This window comes from Lolium perenne, chromosome 6, assembly GCF_019359855.2.
Source record: "Lolium perenne isolate Kyuss_39 chromosome 6, Kyuss_2.0, whole genome shotgun sequence".
Classification (NCBI taxonomy): Eukaryota; Viridiplantae; Streptophyta; class Magnoliopsida; order Poales; family Poaceae; genus Lolium; species Lolium perenne.
Genome location: NC_067249.2, coordinates 134,237,029 through 134,253,974, shown reverse-complemented (window position 1 = coordinate 134,253,974; position 16,946 = coordinate 134,237,029). Strand labels below are relative to the sequence as shown.

Here is a 16,946-nt window from a genome sequence, read left to right as displayed (position 1 = left end):
ATCTAGTTGAATATCATCTATGTGCTACTCTAGTGATGTTATTAAAGTAGTCTATTCCTCCTCCATGATGTAATGTTGACAGTGTGTGCATCATGAAGTACTTGGTTTATGCTATGATTGTGATCTCTTGTAGATTATGAAGTTAACTATTACTATGATGGTATTGATGCGATCTATTCCTCCTTTCATAGTGTGATGGTAGAAGTGTGCATGCTATGTTAGTACTTGGTTTAGTTGTGTTGATCTATCTTGCACTCTAAGGTTATTTAAATATGAACATTGAATATTGTGGAGCTTGTTAACTCCGGCATTGAGGGTTCGTGTAATCCTACACAATGGTGTTCATCATCCAACAAGAGGGTGTAGAGTAGTCCTATTATGTGATCATTGTTGAGAGTGTCCACTAGTGAAAGCAGGATCCCTGGGCCTTGCTTCCAAGCATCGAATCTCCGTTTGTTTACTGTTTTGTTGAATGTTTACTCGCTGCCATATTTTACTCGGATTGCTATTATCACTCATACTCATCCATATTACTTGTATCTCACTATCTCTTCGCCGAACTAGTGCACCTATTGTATTAGGTGTGTTGGGGACACAAGAGACTTCTTGTATCGTGATTGCAGGGTTGTTTGAGAGGGATATATTTGACCTCTTCCTCCCTGAGATCGATAAACCTTGGGTGATCCACTTAAGGGAAACTTGCTGCTGTTCTACAAACCTCTGCTCTTGGAGGCCCAACACTGTCTACAAGAATAGAGGCTCCCGTAGACATCAAGCACTTTTCTGGCGCCGTTGCCGGGGAGGAAAGGTAAAAGGCACTCATACTTCGGTTCCAGGTGTAACAAAGATGCTTTTCTGGCGCCATTGTGTTTGTGCTCGAAGCTATTTCCTTTAGATCCTGCAATTGCAACTTTTTGTTTCTTGTTTACACTAGTTAGGCATAATGGAAAACAACAAAAATATGAGAGATCTTTATGAACTTTATCTTGAATTAGGACATGATGTGTTTGAAGAGAGAATTAAAAAACCCATGGAACTTTATATGCATGCTAATGGGAATGTTATTAATATGAATGCTTTGAACACTATTGTTGCTAATGCTATGGAAAATTCTAAGCTTGGGGAAGCTGGTTTTGATGAGCATGATCTTTTTAGTCCCCCAAGCATTGAGGAGAAAATTTACTTTGATGATACTTTGCCTCCTATTTATGATGATTATAATGATAGTGGTCTTTTGGTGCCGCCTACTATGGAGAGTGAATTTGATTATGATTACAATATGCCTCCTATATTTGATGATAGCTACTTTGTTGAATTTGCTCCCGCTATTACTAATAAAATTGATTATGCTTATGTGGAGAGTAATAATTTTATGCATGAGACTCATGATAAGAATGCTTTATGTGATAGTTATATTGTTGAGTTTGCTCATGATGCTACTGAATATTATTATGAGAGAGGAAAATATGGTTGTAGAAACTTTCATGTTACTAAAACACCTCTCTATATGCTTAAAATTTTGAAATTGAGCTTGTCTAGTTTTCCTATGCTTATTGCATTATGCCTACATAACTTGTTTATTTACAAGATTCCTTTTCACAGGAAGCATGTTAGGCTTAAATTTGTTTCATACTTGCTTCTTGATGCTCTCTTTTGCTTCAAATACCATTTCTTGCGAGTGCATCATCAAAACTGCTGAGCCCATCTTAATGGCTATAAAGAAAGAACTTCTTGGGAGATAATCCATGTGTTATTTTGCTACAGTACTTTGTTTTATATTTGTGTCTTGGAAGTTGTTTACTACTGTAGCAACCTCTCCTTATCTTAGTTTTGTGTTTTGTTGTGCCAAGTAAAGTCTTTGATAGTAAGGTTCATACTAGATTTGGATTACTGCTTGTGAGAACAGATTTCTTTCTTTGTCATCACGAACTGAGCAAAATTATCTGTAGGTAACTCAGAAAATTATGCCAATTTACGTGAGTGATCCTCAGATATGTACGCAACTTTCATTCAATTTGAGCATTTTCATTTGAGCAAGTCTGGTGCCTCAATAAAATTCGTCAATACGAACTGTTCTATTTTGACAGATTCTGCCTTTTATTTCGCATTGCCTGTTTTGTTATGTTCGATGGATATTTCGATTCCATTGACTTTCAGTAGCTTTGTGCAATGTCCAGAAGTGTTAAGAATGATTATGTCACCTCTGAACATGTATATTTTGATTGTGCACTAACCCTCTAATGAGTTGTTCTAAGTTTGGTGTGGAGGAAGTTTTCAAGGATCAAGAGAGGGAGATGATACAACATGATCAAGGAGAGTGAAAGCTCTAAGCTTGGGGATGCCCCGGTGGTTCACCCCTGCATATATCAAGAAGACTCAAGCATCTAAGCTTGGGGATGCCCAAGGCATCCCCTTCTTCATCGACAAATTATCAGGTTCCTTCTCTTGAAACTATATTTTTATTCGGTCACATCTTATGTACTTTACTTGGAGCGTCTGTATGTTTTTCGTTTTTGTTTTTGTTTGAATAAATGCCTGTGTGGGAGAGAGACACGCTCCGCTGGTTCATATGAACACATGTGTTCTTAGCTTTTAATGTTCATGGCGAAGGTTGAAACTGCTTCGTTAAATTGTTATATGGTTGGAAACGGAAAATGCTACATGTGGTAATTGGTAAAATGTCTTGGATAATTTGACACTTGGCAATTGTTGTGCTCATGTTTAAGCTCTTGCATCATATACTTTGCACCTATTAATGAAGAAATACATAGAGCATGCTAAAATTTGGTTTGCATAATTGGTCTCTCTAAGGTCTAGATAATTTCTAGTATTGAGTTTGAACAACAAGGAAGACGGTGTAGAGTCTTATAATGTTTTCAATATGTCTTTTATATGAGTTTTGCTGCACCGCTTCATCCTTGTGTTTGTTTCAAATAGCCTTGCTAGCCTAAACCTTGTATCGAGAGGGAATACTTCTCATGCATCCAAAATACTTGAGCCAACCACCATGCCATTTGTGTCCACCATACCTACCTACTACATGGTATTTCTCCGCCATTCCAAAGTAAATTGCTTGAGTGCTACCTTTAAATTTCTATCCTCTACCTTTACAATATATAGCTCATGGGACAAATAGCTTAAAAACTATTGTGGTATTGAATATGTACTTATGCATTTTATCTCTTATTAAGTTGCTTGTTGTGCGATAACCATGTTCCTGGGGACGCCATCAACTACCCTTTGTTGAATTTCATGTGAGTTGCTATGCATGTTCGTCTTGTCTGAAGTAAGAGCGATCTACCACCTTATGGTTAGAGCGTGCATATTGTTAGAGAAGAACATTGGGCCGCTAACTAAAGCCATGATTCATGGTGGAAGTTTCAGTTTTGGACATATATCCTCAATCTCATATGAGAAAATTAATTGTTGCTACATGCTTATGCATAAAAGAGGAGTCCATTATCTGTTGTCTATGTTGTCCCGGTATGGATGTCTAAGTTGAGAATAATCAATAGCGAGAAATCCAATGCGAGCTTTCTCCTTAGACCTTTGTACATGCGGCATAGAGGTACCCCTTTGTGACACTTGGTTAAAACATGTGCATTGCGATGATCCCGGTAGTCCAAGCTAATTAGGACAAGGTGCGGGCACTATTAGTATACTATGCATGAGGCTTGCAACTTGTAAGATATAATTTACATAACACATATGCTTTATTACTACCGTTGACAAAATTGTTTCTTGTTTTCAAAATCAAAGCTCTAGCACAAATATAGCAATCAATGCTTCCCTCTGCAAAGGGCCTTTCTTTTACTTTTATGTTGAGTCAGTTCACCTATTTCTCTCCACCTCAAGAAGCAAACACTTGTGTGAACGGTGCATTGATTCCTACATACTTGCATATTGCACTTGTTATATTACTTTACATTGACAACTATCCATGAGATATACATGTTACAAGTTGAAAGCAACCGCTGAAACTTAATCTTCCTTTGTGTTGTTTCAATACCTCTACTATGAATTATTGCTTTATGAGTTAACTCTTATGCAAGACTTATTGATGCTTGTCTTGAAGTACTATTCATGAAAAGTCTTTGCTATATGATTCATTTGTTTACTCATGTCATTTACATTGTTTTGATCGCTGCATTCATTACATATGCTTACAATAGTATGATCAAGTTTATGATGGCATGTCACTCCAGAAATTATCTTTGTTATCGTTTACCTGCTCGGGACGAGCAGGAACTAAGCTTGGGGATGCTGATACGTCTCCGACGTATCGATACTTTCTTATGTTACATGCCACATTATTGATGATATCTACATGTTTTATGCATACTTTATGTCATAATTATGCGTTTTCCGGAACTAACCTATTGACGAGATGCCGAAAGGCCAGTTGCTGTTTTCTGCTATTTTTGGTTCCAGAAAGGCTGTTCGGGCAATATTCTCGGAATTGGACGAAATCAACGCCAAACCTCCTATTTTTCCCGGAAGGCTCCAGAACACCGAAGAAGAGTCGGAGGAGAGCCAGGGGGGCCCCACACCATAGGGCCACGCGGCCGGACACTGGCCGCGCCGCCTAGGGTGAGGCCACCTGTCACCCTCCGCGCCGCCTCTTCACCTATATAACCCCATTCGACCTAAAAACGCAGTACCAATTGACGAAACTCCAGAAAGACTCCAGGGGCGCCGCCACCGTCGCGAAACTCCAATTCGGGGGACAGAACTCTCTGTTCCGGCACCCTGCCGGGACGGGGAATTGCCCCCGGAGCCATCTCCACCGCCGTCTCCACCGCCATCTTCACCGCCATCGCTGCCTCCATGATGAGGAGTGTGACGCCCCGGAACCGGTACCATGAGGATTCCAGCGATCCCGCCGAAATCCGCATGATATCGATTCAGAGACGCCCTCCGACACGACGTGTGCGACAAATCACACACGTGATGCCAGAGGAATTAACACGAGCGGTAACATTACAACAGGATTACAATAGAGCCCACAAGATACATATATTACAACAACGACTCCAACGAGTCAAGATACAAATATACAATACAAAGATCCAAATCATACAGAAGAACGATTACGTCCGAGTACGGACAAGATACAAATTGGACTAAGAGTCCTGAAGATAACCAGTGGCATCCATAACCCCGCCTGTGCCAAGCGGAAGGGTAACCTTGCTAACGTCGTCATCTCGTACTGTCAAAATCGGGCCATCGGTTGCAAACAAAAGGGGAGGAGACAAAAAGAAAGGAAGGCGAGGGTAAGTACCATTGGCACGTACTTGCGAGACAAGACCGACTATGCTCACGGTGGGCGGTATAAACTTCACCCGCTATATGTGGAGTTTAGCTACAGCAAAGCTACTATCCAATAGAGACACGCTACAACATCCGTCTACTCGTAGAAGATAAGAGAGCGCACAAGGTAACAGATAAATACTACACAAACATAACCCACTGACACACATATCCCCTTCAACAATTGCGAAGAGGCAATGTAAAAGGCACTCAACGGTGGACAAGTTTTATTAGGTATCGGTTGTAGTAATGCTAAATTACTAATCAAGTTATTAGCAAATTATTATTAACAACATAAAGGTGTAAGTTGTTCTATGATCAAGCTATACAATTCCAAGTCGTCCATAACCGCGGACACGGCTTATCGATAAGATGTACACCACTGGGGTTGCCCAAATGTAACCATACGCATGCTCGAACCCACTTACTACAGGTGGAGTCTCACATCAAGACCGTTCCCAATGCAAGAGAAAGTTTAATGGGAGCCACCCAACTAAGCTACCCGTGACGAAGTTCGGCCGTACTCCGATACGGACCCAGAGGTTTGTGCCAACGGCTAAGCTAAGTGTGAACAACCTGCTTTCGCTAATCGTTCCACGATATGAGTACAGTACATAATATAAACACCCGAAGGCAACAGGAAGTAAATCGTGCATCGTGCATATGAGCAAATAAAACCAAGGTTGTGGCTCCCAATAAACAGACTCGAGGAAAGGTAGTGGGTGATGGGGGTCCCACTCCCCCACGTACGGGTAGAGCGCTCAATCTCTAAGCGTATAACAAGAACTCGGGTCCTAGGGGACATTAGCAAGTCAAAGTTCCGATGCTTTCGCAAAGGGGCTCACAGATGCCTCTGCTTACAATTTTAGTTGTTAACAATTAAGTAAAGCATGCGTATCTCCAACAATTGATATAGCATGTGAAAATCTCCCAACAACCCAACATATCCCGATAACAGATCGAGATAAACAACAGAGCCTAAACACGCCTACGACTCGCAAAGCTGGCAAACAACAAACAATAGGTAGGGCGAGGAGGTGTATCTCGGACATATAGGTAACAGGTGGATAGGACACGTGACACAACAGAATCGCAACACAAGGATAGCAATAGATCAAAAGAGCATGTAAAAGTAAAATAGGTGAAGGGGTGGGCTCGCCTGTGAAAAGCTGAAGATGAACTTGTCGGAGAACTCGTCGTATCTCACAACACCACTTCGCGATCCTATCCGGGAAGAAGCAAATGCTGGACAAACAACGGGTGCAAGTCTTACTACTACGGATAAAAAAAGATCCAGCATGATCAAGATGATATGTATGATGCGATGCACTTATCCAATTTAAGCGGGATCGGAATCCCGAACAAACAAATTATGTTAGAATTGCATTTTCTACCGGCAAAGTTAAGTGTTGATTAGCATAGCATAACATGGCAAGGGTGGGCTACTTCAAAGTTAAACGGAGCGGGGAAACCTTAGGTGGATATCCGAAATACTCCGCATATATGTTAGGTGGTATGCACGAATTATCACGTCACGACATGATGCGGGATGCTAACAGATGTATGGATGTCATATTCATGTTCAGCACATTTTTCTGATCAAAATTGATATACAACACTTTTCATTTTGAATTACCATTTAAAAGTTATTAGCAGATTGGTATTTGTTATTTAAAAGTAATTAAACCGATTTATTTTAAATGAAAAGGGCCCAGAAACAATTTAGGAAAAGGGGGAAGGATCCCGGGTTCATTTCATAAACATGCAGGGGGGTTTCTTTGAAACCTTCACGGTGAGGACTGCGGGTTAGATAAACAAAATGTGCAGGGGGCTGAAAGCGAAAAGGGCTGGATCTGGATCTGGAGAAGAATTCTCACCCAGGGGAGATCTAGCCGACGTCGATGACAGGTGGGCCAGGGCTGGTGATGGGGCAGACGACGTGGCAACCATCAGCGCACGCACGCAAGGCGTTCGACGCCGTGCGCGTTCCAGACGCGGCGGTGACCACCGCGGGCCGGCATGGCGCGCGCGGGCGAAACAGGGCGCCCCAGGAAGCGAGGAAGGGCGTCGCGGCTTCGGCTCGGTGGCGTGAACCATCTGGAAGCGGCGCCGCCAGGAGGAGGTCGCCGGAGAGTGGCGGCGGCGGACATCTGCGGCGAACGGCGTCGGCACACGATGAAGGAGCGGAACCCGGAAGCAAAATGAGGGGGGAGGAGGTCGAGGAGGTGCGCCACGATACCGTGAAGGCGACGGTGAGGTCGAGGAAGGCGGAGGAGGGCCGTGGCGGCCAAATTCAGCGAGAAACGCCGGCGGCCGGGGTTGGGGAAGAAGGTCATCGGCGGCGAAATAGCGCACCCCGGCTCGATTGCTTGCACCAGGTTGAAGAGGAGGTCGAGGCGCATCTATGGGTGTCCTCAGAAGGGCGAGGGAAGGTGGGGAGCGGCGGCGCCATGAGGAAGTGGACGGCGGCAGGGGGTTTGTGCTCCTTCTCGTTCCTGGCTTGGAGAGGAAGAAGAAAAGGGGAGGAGGAGATAAGGAGGAGCAGGTGAGGGTTGGCGTGGATGCGCTGGTGCCAGGAATAAAGGGGAGGAAAAGGAGGACCACGCGCTGTGGTGGAGGACCAAGGCAGCACGCTCCTCTCGTGCCTCTCTCTGGAAGATGACGACAGGAAAAAGGGAGAGGTGGTGGCCGAAGGGGTACGGGCCGAAGTGGCCAAGGTGGGCTGGGCTGGGCTGAAGAGGAGAGAAGGAAAGGTGGCCGCGTCGGGGAGAAAAGAAGAAGGCCCAGGGGGAGGGAATGAGGGGTTTTCTCTTTAAAACCTTTTTTCTCTTTTCTTTCAAAACTGTTTTGCTAATTGAGTTTGAATTTAATTCAAACAAAGTTTGAATTTGAAACTGATATAGATGGGGAGATAGAGAACAAAGTAATTAAAATAATCTTTGTATCTGTTTTGATTTTAGGGTTTGCTAAATGAAAGAGGAGAGGGGGTTTATTAAACCATATGAGAGGAAAACGAAATAGTTTTTATTTGAAAATAATTTTTATTTGATAAAATCTTGTGAATGATATGATGCATGATGCATATGCCATGATGATGCATAAAAGAAAAGAACAAACAAAATCTATTAGGGGCTCTACCCGGGGCCGTTACAATCGACACCACTAACAAGGGATCGCGCCCCGAGATCCCAAGTCCAGGTACGGGGGAAGAGAGATGAACTAGCGGATCTTCAGGCGACGTGTCGATCTTCTCGACACCACTAACAAGAAGTCTTGCTCCATGCTGATCCGGCGACACCACTAACAAGAAGTCGTTGTTCCGTCGATGATGCGCTTCAGTTGAGATCCTCCGAAGATCGAACCTATTAGGTTAAAGGCAAAGATCGTCCAACCCACGTCGGAACCTGAGACTCGAGAAAACTCAGATAAGAGAGAAGACTCAAAACTCGCAAATGTAAAAGGAGAAAGAACAGAGGTAAGGAGAAAAATCAGAGCTAATCAGATCTATCCAACGAATTTTAGAAAATAGTTTTGGACGCTCTAAACTCAACGACCATTGGCAAGGTTATCCTACAGGCTGGACTAGTGGGGTACCGTCAACCTGAGCTCTGATACCAACTTGTGACGCCCCGAGACCGGTACCATGAGGATTCCAGCGATCCCGCCGAAATCCGCATGATATCGATTCAGAGACGCCCTCCGACACGACGTGTGCGACAAATCACACACGTGATGCCAGAGGAATTAACACGAGCGGTAACATTACAACAGGATTACAATAGAGCCCACAAGATACATATATTACAACAACGACTCCAACGAGTCAAGATACAAATATACAATACAAAGATCCAAATCATACAGAAGAACGATTACGTCCGAGTACGGACAAGATACAAATTGGACTAAGAGTCCTGAAGATAACCAGTGGCATCCATAACCCTCGCCTGTGCCAAGCCTAAGGGTAACCTTGCTAACGTCGTCATCTCGTACTGTCAAAATCGGGCCATCGGTTGCCGACAAAAGGGGAGGAGACAAAAAGAAAGGAAGGCGAGGGTAAGTACCATTGGCACGTACTTGCGAGACAAGACCAGCTATGCTCGTTGGTGGGCGGTATAAACTTCACCCGCTATATGTGGAGTTTAGCGGCAGCAAAGCTACTATCCAATAGAGACACGCTACAACATCCGTCTACTCAGAGAAGATAAGAGAGCGCACAAGGTAACAGATAAATACTACACAAACATAACCCAGCCGATTACACATATCCCCTTCAACAATTGCGAAGAGGCAATGTAAAAGGCACTCAACGGTGGACAAGTTTTATTAGGTATCGGTTGTAGTAATGCTAAATTACTAATCAAGTTATTAGCAAATTATTATTAACAACATAAAGGTGTAAGTTGTTCTATGATCAAGCTATACAATTCCAAGTCGTCCATAACCGCGGACACGGCTTATCGATAAGATGTACACCCTGCAGGGGTTGCCCAAATGTAACCATACGCATGCTCGAACCCACTTACTACAGGTGGAGTCTCACATCAAGACCGTTCCCAATGCAAGAGAAAGTTTAATGGGAGCCACCCAACTAAGCTACCCGTGATTTAAGTTCGGTACTCCGATACGGACCCGCAGGTTTGTGCCAACGGCTAAGCTAAGTGTGAACAACTGCTTTCGCTAATCGTTCCACGATATGAGTACAAGACATAATATAAACACCCGAAGGCAACAGAAGTAAATCGTGCATCGTGCATATGAGCAAATAAAACCAAGGTTGTGGCTCCCAATAAATGACTCGAGGAAAGGTAGTGGGTGATGGGGGTCCCACTCCCACGTACGTACGGTAGAGCGCTCAATCTCTAACGTATAACAAGAACTCGGGTCCTAGGGGACATTAGCAAGTCAAAGTTCCGATGCTTTCGCAAAGGGGCTCACAGATGCCTCTGCTTACAATTTTAGTTGTTAACAATTAAGTAAAGCATGCGTATCTCCAACAATTGATATAGCATGTGAAAATCTCCCAACAACCCAACATATCCCGATAACAGATCGAGATAAACAACAGAGCCTAAACACGCCTACGACTCGCAAAGTCGGCAAACAACAAACAATAGGTAGGGCGAGGAGGTGTATCTCGGACATATAGGTAATGGTGGATAGGACACGTGACACAACGTAATCGCAACACAAGGATAGCAATAGATCAAAAGAGCATGTAAAAGTAAAATAGGTGAAGGGGTGGGCTCGCTTTGTGAAAAGTCGAAGATGAACTTGTTCTGAGAACTCGTCGTATCTCACAACACCACTTCGCGATCCTATCCGGAAGAAGCAAATGCTTTGGACAAACAACGGTGCAAGTCTTACTACTACGGATAAAAAAAGATCCAAAGATGATCAAGATGATATGTATGATGCGATGCACTTATCCAATTTAAGCGGGATCGGAATCCCGAACAAACAAATTATGTTAGAATTGCATTTTCTACCGGCAAAGTTAAGTGTTGATTAGCATAGCATAACATGGCAAGGGTGGGCTACTTCAAAGTTAAACGGAGCGGGGAAACCTTAGGTGGATATCCGAAATACTCCGCATATATGTTAGGTGGTATGCACGAATTATCACGTCACGACATGATGCGGGATGCTAACAGATGTATGGATGTCATATTCATGTTCAGCACATTTTTCTGATCAAAATTGATATACAACACTTTTCATTTTGAATTACCATTTAAAAGTTATTAGCAGATTGGTATTTGTTATTTAAAAGTAATTAAACCGATTTATTTTAAATGAAAAGGGCCCAGAAACAATTTAGGAAAAGGGGGAAGGATCCCGGGTTCATTTCCTAAACATGCAGGGGGGTTTCTTTGAAACCTTCACGGTGAGGACTGCGGGTTAGATAAACAAAATGTGCAGGGGGCTGAAAGCGAAAAGGGCTGGATCTGGATCTGGAGAAGAATTCTCACCCAGGGGAGATCTAGCCGACGTCGATGACAGGTGGGCCAGGGCTGGTGATGGGGCAGACGACGTGGCAACCATCAGCGCACGCACGCAAGGCGTTCGACGCCGTGCGCGTTCCAGACGCGGCGGTGACCACCGCGGGCCGGCATGGCGCGCGCGGGCGAAACAGGGCGCCCCAGGAAGCGAGGAAGGGCGTCGCGGCTTCGGCTCGGTGGCGTGAACCATCTGGAAGCGGCGCCGCCAGGAGGAGGTCGCCGGAGAGTGGCGGCGGCGGACATCTGCGGCGAACGGCGTCGGCACACGATGAAGGAGCGGAACCCGGAAGCAAAATGAGGGGGGAGGAGGTCGAGGAGGTGCGCCACGATACCGTGAAGGCGACGGTGAGGTCGAGGAAGGCGGAGGAGGGCCGTGGCGGCCAAATTCAGCGAGAAACGCCGGCGGCCGGGGTTGGGGAAGAAGGTCATCGGCGGCGAAATAGCGCACCCCGGCTCGATTGCTTGCACCAGGTTGAAGAGGAGGTCGAGGCGCATCTATGGGTGTCCTCAGAAGGGCGAGGGAAGGTGGGGAGCGGCGGCGCCATGAGGAAGTGGACGGCGGCAGGGGGTTTGTGCTCCTTCTCGTTCCTGGCTTGGAGAGGAAGAAGAAAAGGGGAGGAGGAGATAAGGAGGAGCAGGTGAGGGTTGGCGTGGATGCGCTGGTGCCAGGAATAAAGGGGAGGAAAAGGAGGACCACGCGCTGTGGTGGAGGACCAAGGCAGCACGCTCCTCTCGTGCCTCTCTCTGGAAGATGACGACAGGAAAAAGGGAGAGGTGGTGGCCGAAGGGGTACGGGCCGAAGTGGCCAAGGTGGGCTGGGCTGGGCTGAAGAGGAGAGAAGGAAAGGTGGCCGCGTCGGGGAGAAAAGAAGAAGGCCCAGGGGGAGGGAATGAGGGGTTTTCTCTTTAAAACCTTTTTCTCTTTTCTTTCAAAACTGTTTTGCTAATTGAGTTTGAATTTAATTCAAACAAAGTTTGAATTTGAAACTGATATAGATGGGGAGATAGAGAACAAAGTAATTAAAATAATCTTTGTATCTGTTTTGATTTTAGGGTTTGCTAAATGAAAGAGGAGAGGGGGTTTATTAAACCATATGAGAGGAAAACGAAATAGTTTTTATTTGAAAATAATTTTTATTTGATAAAATCTTGTGAATGATATGATGCATGATGCATATGCCATGATGATGCATAAAAGAAAAGAACAAACAAAATCTATTAGGGGCTCTACCCGGGGCCGTTACAAGGAGGGAGTAATTCACCCCCGGGGCTGAGGGCTCCGCTGTAGCTATGTGGTTCATCTCTCTCTTTATGTGATCTAGTTGAATATCATCTATGTGCTACTCTAGTGATGTTATTAAAGTAGTCTATTCCTCCTCCATGATGTAATGTTGACAGTGTGTGCATCATGAAGTACTTGGTTTATGCTATGATTGTGATCTCTTGTAGATTATGAAGTTAACTATTACTATGATGGTATTGATGCGATCTATTCCTCCTTTCATAGTGTGATGGTAGAAGTGTGCATGCTATGTTAGTACTTGGTTTAGTTGTGTTGATCTATCTTGCACTCTAAGGTTATTTAAATATGAACATTGAATATTGTGGAGCTTGTTAACTCCGGCATTGAGGGTTCGTGTAATCCTACACAATGGTGTTCATCATCCAACAAGAGGGTGTAGAGTAGTCCTATTATGTGATCATTGTTGAGAGTGTCCACTAGTGAAAGCAGGATCCCTGGGCCTTGCTTCCAAGCATCGAATCTCCGTTTGTTTACTGTTTTGTTGAATGTTTACTCGCTGCCATATTTTACTCGGATTGCTATTATCACTCATACTCATCCATATTACTTTTATCTCACTATCTCTTCGCCGAACTAGTGCACCTATTGTATTAGGTGTGTTGGGGACACAAGAGACTTCTTGTATCGTGATTGCAGGGTTGTTTGAGAGGGATATCTTTGACCTCTTCCTCCCTGAGATCGATAAACCTTGGGTGATCCACTTAAAGGAAACTTGCTGCTGTTCTACAAACCTCTGCTCTTGGAGGCCCAACACTGTCTACAAGAATAGAGGCTTCCGTAGACATCACGGTGCTGCCAATGACAAATGGGGCCGCTCTATAGGGCTGCCGCAGCCAATGACCAGTGGGGTCGTCTATTTTTCAGGAAAAGACATATATTGCCGCTCTGTGGGGCTGCCGCAGCCAATGACCAGTGGGGTCGTCTATTTATTTAGAGAAAGTCATATATTGCCGCTCTGTGGGGCCTCCGCAGCCAATGACCAGTGGGGTCGTCTATTTTTCAGGAAAAGACATATATTGCCGCTCTGTGGGGCTGCCGCAGCCCAATGACCGGTGGGGTCGTCTATTTATTTAGAGAAAATCATATATTGCCGCTCTCAGGGGCCTCCGCAGCCAATGACCATGGGGTCGTCTATTTTTCAGGAAAAGACACATATTGTCGCTCAGGTAGACGCTGCACCCAATCACCAGTGGGATCGTCTACTTATTTAGAGAGAAAAAATCATATATTGCCGCTCTGTGGGGCCTGCGCAGCCAATGACCAGTGGGTCGTCTATTTTTCAGGAAAACTCACATATTGCCGCTCTGATATATATCTTTAGAGAATATCATAGAGAGAAGCAACAAGTTCGCTAATTAATTATTCTTAAGCTAGACCGGAGAACCGCTGGCAACTCGTTCCCCACCGTCGGACGGAGCAGCCATCGCCGGCGCCTCGTCGCGCCGCCGGCTCTGTCCCCCCGCGGCGTCGGACGAATCATGCGCTGCACGTCAACCACGGCTCCAAAGACTTGTTTCGTCCGCACGCATTGTACCCACCGCAGAAAGTCCGCCGCAGCAGATCCGCCGCCCACGACGACCGGGATTTGTTCCGCGCACCAATTGGTATAGCTTGGTAAGACCTCCGCTCGCCTCCCCCGCCCCCTAATCGATTCGGTTCCCGTAATTTATTGGAGTTTGCAGTACGAAATAGTCCTCAATGTCTGGTCGTAGCGGGTACACCGGCGAGGGTGGGGATTCGATCATGTCGTGGCCACGTTCTACTTCTCCTACCTCGTCGGAAGTGCAGGTATCTAGCTTCAGCTCTCTGTACTACCGTTGAATTTGAAGTTCCGCCATGGCCTTTGTTGGGGTGATTTCATTGTTCTTTTTTCCATTATTGTTACGATTAGCTGTGCAAGCCGATGATCCATGGTACATTGCATACCAAGATGAATCAACCCAGTGGTGTAGCCAGAGGATGGATTTGGAGGAGAAGGTGGCCAATTTAGGTGATGAATTGGCCCGTAAAAACCTGATGATATTCGAGCTGAAGCGTATTGTGGAGGAAGAAAAGAAGAATTCAGAGCTTATTCGCAAGGAGAAGTTGAGAGTTGAGACAGATCTTGCCGTATTTGATCAAGTGGTAGAAAATCTAGAACATGAACTTAAAGTGATGGGAGAGGAGAAAAGTAGATTCATCTGTGCAGTTTTATTAGGTGTCATCCCTGTCCTAGCAGTTATGTGGTTCTGGTAGACGATTTAGTATAGAATTGTTATTCAGTAGATGGCTCTAACCACTGTATTTTGTTGTGGCTCTAAGCACTGTATTTTGGTGTACAATTTCCTACTTGTGCTAAGTAATGCGCACGATAATTTTAGAATGCATGAACATTTTATAAAAGTGAAGGGATCCCAAAAGTGAAAGCATGTACCAGCCTCCGGATCAAATACATATCAATATCTTCCCAATCAAGTTGGGATAGAATTCAAATCATACATACGGATGTACATGGACACATCAAGAACGTGGAGAAGCTTTTTTTGAGACGGAGGTATGATGTCTACTTCCCCCTCCTTTTCCTGTAGACAGTGTTGGGCCTCCAAGAGCAGAGGTTTGTAGAACAGCAGCAAGTTTTCCCTTAAGTGGATCACCCAAGGTTTATCGAACTCAGGGAGGAAGAGGTCAAAGATATCCCTCTCATGCAACCCTGCAACCACAAAGCAAGAAGTCTCTTGTGTCCCCAACACACCTAATAGGTGCACTAGTTCAGCGAAGAGATAGTGAAATACAGGTGGTATGAATATATATGAGCAGTAGCAACGGTACCGTAAAAATAGCTTGTCGGGCGTGTAGTTGATGGTGGTAGTATTGCAAAGTAGTAACACGGTGAAACAAGAAACAAGCAAATGATAGCAGTATTTAGGAACAAGGCCTAGGGATTAGACTTTCACTAGTGGACACTCTCAACATTGATCACATAACAGAATAGATAAATGCATACTCTACACTCTCGTTGGATGATGAACACATTGCGTAGGATTATACGAACCCTCAATGCCGGAGTTAACAAGCTCCACAATTCAATGTTCATATTTAAGTAACCTTAGAGTGTAAGATAGATCAATTCGACTAAACCAAGTACTAACATAGCATGCACACTGTCACCTTCATGCATATGTAGGAGGAATAGATCACATCAATACTATCATAGCAATAGTTAACTTCGCAATCTACAAGAGATCATGATCATAGCATAAACCAAGTACTAACACGGACGCACACACTGTCACCATTACACCGTGTAGGAGGAATAAAACTACTTTAATAACATCACTAGAGTAGCACATAGATGAATAGTGATACAAAACTCATATGAATCTCAATCATGTAAAGCAGCTCATGAGATTATTGTATTGAGGTACATGGGAGAGAGATGAACCACATAGCTACAGCGGAGCCCTCAGCCTCGGGGGTGGATTACTCCCTCCTCATCATGGAGGCAGCGATGGCGGTGAAGATGGCAGCGGTGTCGATGGAGAAGCCTTCCGGGGGCACTTCCCCGTTCCGGCAGCGTGCCGGAACAGAGACTCCTGTCCCCCAGATCTTGGCTTCGCGATGGCGGCGGCTCTGGAAGGTTTCTGTGGGTTTCGTCGAACGTATCAGGGTTTTCGCGACGTAGGCTTTAAATAGGCGAAGAGGCGGCGCAGGAGGGTCGAAGGGGTGCCCACACCATAGGGTGGCGCGGGCCCCCCCTGGCCGCGCCGGCCTAGGGTTTGGTGGGCCTGTGCCCCCTCTCTGGCGGCTCTCGGGTGTTCTGGATGCTTCCGGGCAAAATAGGAACCTGGGCGTTGATTTCGTCCGATTCCGAGAATATTTCGTTACTAGGATTTCTGAAACCAAAAACAGCAGAAAACAGGAACTGGCACTTCAGCATCTTGTTAATAGGTTAGTTCCAGAAAATGCACGAATATGACATAAAGTGTGCATAAAACATGTAGATAACATCGAACATAAGAAATTATCGATACATCGGAGACGTATCAAGGTAGTAGTTCGAACAATTTTATCCCATTTGGAAATTGAAAAATACAAATTTATCATAATTTATCCCAATTTGCGGCGTCGAACACGGTCATCTGCGCCATCAAACGTTGAAGCGATGTTATCGGCGATGGCTTCAATGTTCGTGGCATCGATGACCAGTGTCGGAACCGCCGCTGTCTTGGTGTACTTCATCAGCGACGGATCTGCGGAGGGCTGGATAGGCGGCTTTGCAGCGCGGTTGTAGACGATGGCTTCAATCGTCTTGGCATCGATTCGCACTCTCGGCACCGGAAGTGAGACATCAAC

The 16,946-nt window shown here is 45.0% G+C and overlaps 2 long non-coding RNA genes across 2 annotated transcripts; both read right to left on the bottom strand.

The window, feature by feature from the left end:
- Positions 1–5,496: 5,496 nt before the first annotated feature.
- Positions 5,497–8,128, bottom strand: LOC127334475 (uncharacterized). Its single transcript, XR_007872175.2, has 3 exons — positions 7,550–8,128; positions 7,188–7,460; positions 5,497–6,555 (listed from the first exon to the last, which is right to left on the bottom strand). It is a non-coding gene; the product is annotated as an uncharacterized lncRNA (long non-coding RNA).
- Positions 8,129–10,633: 2,505 nt separating this feature from the next.
- Positions 10,634–12,551, bottom strand: LOC139832798 (uncharacterized). The gene is made up of 3 exons (XR_011747270.1): positions 11,645–12,551; positions 11,283–11,555; positions 10,634–10,648 (listed from the first exon to the last, which is right to left on the bottom strand). It is a non-coding gene; the product is annotated as an uncharacterized lncRNA (long non-coding RNA).
- Between the last annotated feature and the right edge of the window lie 4,395 nt (positions 12,552–16,946).